Source organism: Littorina saxatilis, linkage group LG6, assembly GCF_037325665.1.
Source record: "Littorina saxatilis isolate snail1 linkage group LG6, US_GU_Lsax_2.0, whole genome shotgun sequence".
In the NCBI taxonomy this organism is placed as follows: Eukaryota; Metazoa; Mollusca; class Gastropoda; order Littorinimorpha; family Littorinidae; genus Littorina; species Littorina saxatilis.
The window spans coordinates 34,172,568-34,181,468 of NC_090250.1; the positions used below are offsets into that span (position 1 = coordinate 34,172,568).

The following is an 8,901-nucleotide window of genomic DNA, read 5'->3' on the forward strand; positions in this document are numbered from 1 at the left end:
ATCATGTAAGGAAGTAGCGAATACATGACGAGAGAGGTACTTCATTGGTAGACTTTGGTCACGTTGTATACCGAAAAAGCAGCATTATTTTGTTTTAGCCATAACCGCACGGACTTGTCCGCGGGTGAAGCGAATTATACTGAGAGAGGTCACTACATTGGCAGACGTTTGCTTTTTGCCAAAAAAAACCCAACAGTTGTATTTTGTGACTCGGAAGCCACATTGATATCGTCTTCGAGTACCGAGTACCAGAAATATGACGACAGAGGTCGCGTTAGTGGCAAACTTTGGAAAGATTGATCATTTCTATGGACCTGTGCATTGCATTCACACACGCCGGTGACTCCCAGTGTCAGTTTAAGGTGCCCACGTTTCCAGCCGGTATTTTTTGTCAAAGAAATCTGTCTGAAAAGAGTGACGAGCTCCTGTGCGAAGTTATGGTCGGAGGGATCCCTTTTCTTCACAATTGATTTGTGGGCATGTTTTTGTTGTGAAAAACCAACACTCGGTTGTTGTTAGATGTATTCTATTCAACCAACCTTAATGTCAAGGTTAGTTCTCTGTTGTTTGATGGATCGGACTGAACGAGCGTTCTGTAGTCTACCGATTTGGTGGAATGTTGACTGCGGCTAAATACGAAATTTAAATGTTGCCACTAAGACTGATGTGATCTTTTGTGTGTGCATTTGAACCGATCAGGGAATCCTTTTTCAAAGGCTATACCGACATGTTTGAATCAGTGATCCATATATATGTTGACCACGACTCAGTACAACGCAACAGTTGCCACAAACATACGAACCGTGAATGTTGCTGTTGTTGATGACTCAGTAGGAACTCACTCTCCTATAAATTGCATCTTCGAACAAAAATATCAACAACAAAAAAGGATGCTGCCACCATAGAGACCTGACACACACAGACAATCAAACTGATAGACACACTCTAGGTCTTCCGCACTCTCTCTCTCTTTCTTTTTGATATTTTCTCTATCTCACAGTCTCTTTCCTTCTCTCTCTCTCTCTCTCTCTCTCTCTCTCTCTCTCTCTCTCTCTCTCTCTCTCTCTCTCTCTCTCTCTCTCTCTCTCTCTCTCTCTCTCTTTCCTACCCCCCTCGTTTTGGTTTTGTGTCTGTCTCTCGCTCACTCTTTTCTGTGTCTGACCACCCCTTTCTCTCCTTCTCTTTCCTCGACCTGCCTCTCTCACTCTCTGTCATTTTGTCTGTCCACCTGTGTTTGTGTGTGTGTGTGTGTGTGTGTGTGTGTGTGTGTGTGTGTGTGTGTGTATATATATATGTGTGTGTGTGTGTGTGTGTGCGTGCGTATGTGCGTATGTGCGTGCGTTCGTGTGTGTGTGTGTGTGTGTGTGTGTGTGTGTGTGTGTGTGTGTGTGTGTGTGTGTGTGTGTGTGTGTGTGTGTGTGAGTGTGTCTCCCTCTCTCTCTCTCTTCTTTTCTTTCGCTTTCATATCAAACCATACAGCACAGTACGTGAACGGCATCCAGCATAAACGTGCAGCCCGCCTGACGCCCTTCAAGCCAATACACAACGAGTTACAGCAAAGGCAACAAACAACTTCACTATGGTCGATAGCCCCCCCTTTGACGCAAAGTGGGTCGAACAATCTCCGGAAACGAGCTGCGGGGTCCTGAAGTTAACTGCAATCTCTGTAACTACAAAGACTACAGTCACAATCACCACAGCCACCTTACTAGCATACAGAGGAAGGTTTTGCTGAAGCCAGAGGAGCAGTAGTGAACCATTTGTTGTTGCTTGGCTGGCAAATTACGAGAATAATAGTCGTAAGCACAAAGAAAGGAGGAATAGGTTCAGTACAATGCTTTTAATATAGTTAATGCAGTTAGCAGATTCAAGTCATGATTCAGTGCTTGTATAAATCATTTAGGAATTAAGTCCAAACAAGTCGCGTAAGGCGAAATTACTACATTTAGTCAAGCTGTGGAACTCACAGAATGAAACTGAACGTAGTCCGCCGCTAGTGCAAAAGGCAGTAAAAGTGACGTGCCTGTTTGGCGCGGTAGCGGTTGCGCTGTGCTTCATAGCACGCTTTACTGTACCTCTCTTCGTTTTAACTTTCTGAGCGTGTTTTTACACCCCCGGTATAGGGGTGTGTATAGGTTTCACTCGATGTGTTTGTGTTCGCAAGTAGATCTCAAGAATGAACGGACCGATCGTCACCAAACTTGGTGAACAGGTTCTATACATTCCTGAGACGGTCCTTACAAAAATTGGGACCAGTCAAACACACGGTTAGGGAGTTATTGGTGGATTAAAATTATACAAGGCCTGGTATAGACGGACACCCCCGTTGGTCAAAGGGAAATAACCATTCTCACTGCCACCAACTGAGAAGGTTATTTCCCTTCCCTTTGACGGGGGTGTTTTTCCTATCAGAGGAATTTCTTGTTAATCCAAGCATAACATATACATATGTTTTTGGAATCAAGAACCAACAAGGAATAAGATGAAATTGGTTTTAAAGCGATTTTAGAAATTTATTTTTAATCATAATTTTCATATTTTTAATTTTCAGAGCTTGTTTTTAATTCCAATATAACATATTTATATGTTTTTGGAATCAGGAAATGATGAAAAATAAGATGAAGGTAAATTTGGATCGTTTTATAATGTTTTTAAATTTTTTTTTACAATTTTCAGATTTTTAATGACCAAAATCATTAATTAATTTTTAAGCCACCAAGCTGAAATGCAATACCAAAGTCCGGCCTTCGTCGAAGATTTCTTGGCCAAAATTTCAATCAATTTGATTGAAAAATGAGGGTGTGACAGCGCGTGCCGCCTCAACTTTTACAAAAAGCCGGATATGACGTCATCAAAGACATTTATCGAAAAAAAGAAAAACACATCCGGGGATATCATTCCCAGGAACTCTCATGTAAAATTTCATAAAGATCGGTCCAGTAGTTTAGTCTGAATCGCTCTACACACACACACGCAAAGACAGACAGACAGACAGACAGACAGACAGACAGACAGACAGACACATGCTCACACACACATACACCACGACCCTCTATGTTAAAACATTTAGTCAAAACTTGACTAAATGTAAAAAGAAAGAAAGATAGAAATAAATAAATAATTATACACGGGGAAAAACCCCACCAAAATAATTACACCAAAGGGGACCGACTAATCCCAAAAGATCAACCATGCAAGTCATACCACGCATGTTGGTCACACACACACACACACACACACACACACACACACACACACACACGTACTAACATACACACACATACATACACACACACACACACACACACACACACACACACACACACACACACACACCAGTAAGTACAGATAACTGGATCAGTGGAACCTCAGTCGCTTTGCTCTGTGTCCTTGTCGCTTTGTGCGACACTATACTGATCCTAGAGGCACCAGGCAATTTGTGCAAGGCTGATTGACCGTCCGAAAGCTAGCCGTTCCTAGGTGTGAAAGCGCTAGGACAATGCCTATTGTCAACATAATATTGCAGCAGTAATTCCGTATTAAAAACCGTGTGATTGACATGACGGGACGGTGAGAATATTATGTTGCCGTGCCACCCCTTGCCCCCTCCCTCACCTAATATTCCCCAGTCCCTTTCTAGGGCCAGGTATAACGAAAAAAAAAGCTTCCTCCCACTAAGAGGATTCACGTTGATGCATAAACACACACACACACACACACACACACACACACTCACACACACACACACACACACACACGACACACACACACACACACACACACACACACACACACACACACACACGACACACACACACACGACACACACACACACACACACACACACACACACACACACACACACACACACACACACACACACACACACACACAGAGAACACGAATTAAAAAAAATAAATAAACAAACACAAAATCAAACACACAAACGAACAAACAAACAAACAAACAAACTTAACAAATAAGTTTAGCAAAGACAAGCCCTTTATGATGTCTCTTACAAAAAATATACAGTGCCGGTTGGACAGTCAAAAGAAACAAAACAAAATACCCAGCACCGCGAATATGTTATGCAAAAGAGACATTAACACATTATATATTTATCAGAAGCAGCATCAAGGGAACATTTCCAGGAAGTTCCGTACGAATTTCTCACTTCTTTTTCCTAGCGTGTGATTACATATTCTGGTGATTAATAAATGATAACGCAGTTATCGATTTTTTAAAACTAATGTGACTCCTCACCCAACTCCCCACACAAAACAGAAAGAAAAACATCGCGAAATAAAAAGACGTGTTAATTAATCTTTCTTTGATGGTTTTTTTTTCAAATCACACTTTAAACTGAGTCTTACTTTTCGTCTTAATGACAAGAAAGAATATTACGATAATGAATAAATCCGGACAAAATTCCGAAAGAGGTAACGATAGACCGCCAACGTTAAAAATCAAGAATTACGAAACAAGACTTCAGGTGTTTTTTTCTCTCTTTACAGCAAAGAAGACAGAAAAGTCGTCACATTTAATTTCTCTTCTGTTACATAACAGATGTTAATAAGTGCAGTTAAAACACTCTTTATCTCCTCTTCCCAAGGGCGGATCTGGGGGGGGGGGGGTTACACGGGTTACGTAACCCCCCCCCCACCCCCCCAAAAAAGAGGTAATTTATTGGCTCAGGATGCACCAGATAGCTCTATTTTGCTTCTTTGGATAAAAAAAATTTCCGGGGGGGCATGCCCCCGGACCCCCCTACAAGCTTAGGCGCCTTCGGCGCCGTCAACTTGTATCTTCGCAGTCATTTTGTAACCCCCCCCCTCCAAAGTGAATTGATCCGCCCTTGGAAGTCTTCCAGTGGTAGGGATTAAGTGAAAAAAATTACATTGCATGCAAAAGCTTGGGCTAAATGTGAAATTAATAAAAACACATTTTATAGCTTCAGCAAACTGGTTCTTCAAGCGTTTCTTGGGTTGACACGCTCACTCACGGTTGCTCACGACTTACTGATTTATCACACAGGCTGACATATGAGAACAAAAAATACAGTTGTAGGTTCGAGATAACGTCATCAGGTTGAACGGGGACCTGGCTAGACAATTAACAAAACGACCCAGAAGATAATTATACGATCGACGTGTCCGAAAATGTACTGCTCGTCTTGTCATTCCTGTGGCAGGTTTGGTTATATTTTGCACTGTCACGATTGAGTCATCTGTTTAGCAATGTACCAGTTATTTGTTTAACTTGTTCTGTGTGTGTGTGTGTGTGTGTGTGTGTGTGTGTGTGTGTGTGTGTGTGTCGTGTGTGTGTATGTGTGTGTGTGCGTTTTTGTAACTACAGATAGGTGTACAGATGTACAAAAAGAAGATGGACAAAAATGCATCCGTCATTTGCAAATATTTCAGCACGTGCGCTGTATTTTGTGATCATACGTATCCGGAGTACTACAAACCAACTTTTATTTATTTATTTATTAAGGAGATTTCTATAGCGCATAACTAAAAGCACTTTCACTAGTTAATTTTGCAACGAGATTTAGCACCTAAGTTATGCGAAGTGACTAACTTGGGTTTGTTTGTGCTTGTATTTATGAATTTATTTCTGTATTCATTTCTGCATGTATGTTATTGATGGACTCAATCTTTATCAATGCAGCTAGTCGTTCATAATTTCACTTTTCACCGCGCGATGATAACATTTTAACATTAATTATGTCAAGTACGATGTACAAACAAAAAAAAACAAAAAAAAGGGAAGAAAGCAAGACAAGAAAAGAAGAATATAATTTGTTATTTTCACTTCACAAAATACGCATTAGACCACACACGGAATCTAAACCGGTTAATCAATTAACAAAGCTTATAACGCTTGGCAGTAAGAGACAATTCATTAATTACCTTGTACGAGTGTCCTGGCATAATACAAATGACCGCACACTCTTTGCAGTGAAGGGCGACACTGTCGACAGCCGAAGCTGAACTATCATGTTTCAACACACACACTTGCAATGTTCAACACGCCAGTAACAAACTTCGCGTCTATCTGTCTTCGTGATCTGCAAACGCCTTGTTCAATCTGACGAGTGGTTGTGTGTGTGGGGCGGGGACGTAGCTCAGTTGGTAGCGCGCTGGCTTTGTAGCCAGTTGGTCGCTATCAGCGTGGGTTCGATCCCCACGTTCGGCGAGAGATTTATTTCTCGGAGTCAACTTTGTGCAGACTCTCTTTGGTGTCCGAACACCCCCGTGTGCACACATGCGCACGAAAAAGATCCCACGTTCACAGCGAAAGTCTCAGGGCTTGGAAAACACGAAGACACGCATGCATCATCTCTCGTCTCTGATTATCATGATCGTATTTCGATACTTTGACGAGACAAACCCAATGCTGGTGTGTCGAAGAAGACAGCCACAGCGGGCTTGTTCGAATCAAAGTATCACACCATATCTTCAGCGTATTACCAATACCTGTCCCAATATAGACCAGTTGGTCTAAGAGGACGTTAAACCCTAATAGTCAGTCTGTGTGTGTGTTTATCTTTGACACGAACCTCTTGCACTGCGGATCAGTAGATTTCGATCTCCTTTTCTTTCTGAATGGGGGACGATTTGGCGCGGCGACACTTTGTAAGGCACAGGAGTTAGTGGAAGATATCGGAAGCTATCTTTATTTCGCTCACTTTTCAATGTCGATCACCCACTGAGAACGTATTCATGAGGAGATTCTATTTTGTAATGAGACAAGCAGTGTATAGTACGTATAGGTAGGGCTTTTACAAAACACATGTATGTCTGTGATATATACTTTATATCAGTGGATGAATGAATCAGTCGGCTAGTTGAATCGGTGAGACGGGGTGCGGGAATACAGTTTGTTTTGTTTTTTTATTGGGGGGGGGGGGGGGGGCGTTTGAATGCAATACATTATGTAGTAAAGGAACACATAGATCATGCAGCGAATCAGCGATGCGTCAAACAACAGACAAATATCCTGATTACTTAATTATTCATAACATTGATTGTCTGTAGGTCAAAGTTCCTGAAATTGCATTTTATGTAAGCTGTCTTTGTAAAGTTTTGTTTCTTTTAGTTTCTTCTTTGTTTTCCGTAGCCATTCTTCGACGACAGTCTCCAGACATAGCTCCGTATTTTTTATTGTCTGCAAGTAAAAGTTCCTGAAACTTGCATTTTATGTAAGATGTCTCTATCAGTTTTTGTTTCTTTTAGTTTCTTCTTTGTTTTCCGTAGCCATTCTTCGACAACAGTCTCCTGACAAAGCTCCGTATTTTCACCTCGATCTTTACAGCTCTATGTGATTGTCCACATATCCCCAGCGTGAGGCAACGGATAGCAATATGCGATTACACCTGTCATACGATTTCCACAGAATCACCAGCTTGTCAATGGGCTTCTGTTTATAACTTCACACAATGGCCTGGTTTTTGTACATTTAGTAGTCTTGTGACCCATTCCTATAATTCAGGCCCTTATCACTCAGTCCATGTGTACTCGTATTTGCTGGAGGATTCCCTTCGTGTTTATGAGTTTTGTTCCCGTTTTGTAAGCCAAACCAGTCTCGTATTCACACCTCAGTAGCGCGACTCCTGTTGCAGTTAGCTTTAAATAGGAAATAAGCAATTCAATTTTTACATCAGTGAGATAATAAAATATAGATAAGTAAGAAGCAAATAAATTAATTCTGTTGTGAAGGCTTAATCCAGTACCTTCTTTTAGTGATTGAGTTTTCAGTTTTTTTTCCTATGCTCTTTTTTGATGATTCAGTTTTTAACAGCGATTCTAAGTCTTTTTGCATAAGGTTTGGGCATGTTTCACTCTTACGTCTGATTTCAGTCATCTTATTCTAACTCAGAATTTTTTTTTTAGTTCACTCTTTTTGTGCACGTAACATTATTATTGTTTACTTCAAATAATATGATTCTAGACCTGCTTTGCTCCGCTTCAACATTTCTCAGTGGAGTTGATAACGTTTTCTTATGTCTTGTGTCTTTTCATAGCACATGTCACCTTTACGCTACTGCCCTGATATCACCCTTCGTGGTGGACTGGGCGTTAAGCAAACAAACAAACAAACAAACCTTTACGCTACCAATATTCACAAAAGATGAACGCCGCGTGTTCATTTCAATGGTTTCTAATGCACTCAGATGCCAAGAGCATGATTCCGAATGGATGTCACCTACTGTTGTCTATATTTAGTACGCCTACTCACCTTCGTTATGGGATCTTGTCATTTGTGTAATACCTCACGTGGTTACTTGAGTCTTCAATACCTAAATTAGAGGCGATGATTTTGCAATTGACCTTGCAGATCTACCCTTTTTTCTAGGTCTGACTTACCTCAAGTTCATGCTGTTAATTCAATCGTTCTCCATTTTTTGTTGGTGATACGCACAATCTGTGTGGAGTAGTGTGTTGGTAGAGGCGTGTGTGTGTGTGCAGGGGGGATTGGATGTGTGCGTGTGTGTGTGTGTGTGTGTGTGAGTGTGTGTGTGTGTGTGTGTGTGTGTGTGCGTGTGTGTGTGTGTGTGTGTGTGCAGGAGGGGATTGGATGTGTGTGTGTGTGTGTGTGTGCAGGGGGGGATTGGATGTGTGCGTGTGTGGGAGTTGGGTAAGGGTGGGGGATGGAGAAGAGGTTATTGTGACACAATCTTTCATTTCAACAACAGTTTTTCTCTCGCTCCTCAAAACAATAACCAACCAATGTCTCGCTCCTTATGTGTATGGTACGCCACAACATCGCGGTTATGCACCCCTGTATGTTTTTTTCCGGTGTAGGATCCGGTCCGGTCCCCCCTCTGAAGTAGTCCCCCGGGGGACCAATTCGTGGCAAAAACTGCTCTATAATGGTCCCCCCTTAGACATCCAGCCT

The 8,901-nt window shown here is 41.6% G+C and overlaps 1 protein-coding gene across 1 annotated transcript in view; it reads right to left on the bottom strand.

Moving 5' to 3' along the window:
* The window catches only part of LOC138969073 (leucine-rich repeat-containing protein 45-like), a 35,398-nt gene extending 28,848 nt beyond the window's left edge, over window positions 1-6,550 (bottom strand). The window contains exon 1 of the mRNA XM_070341776.1: window positions 5,913-6,550. The gene's annotated coding sequence lies outside the window, so the exon portion shown is untranslated. The remainder of the gene's footprint in view (window positions 1-5,912) is intronic.
* Window positions 6,551-8,901: the final 2,351 nt, after the last annotated feature.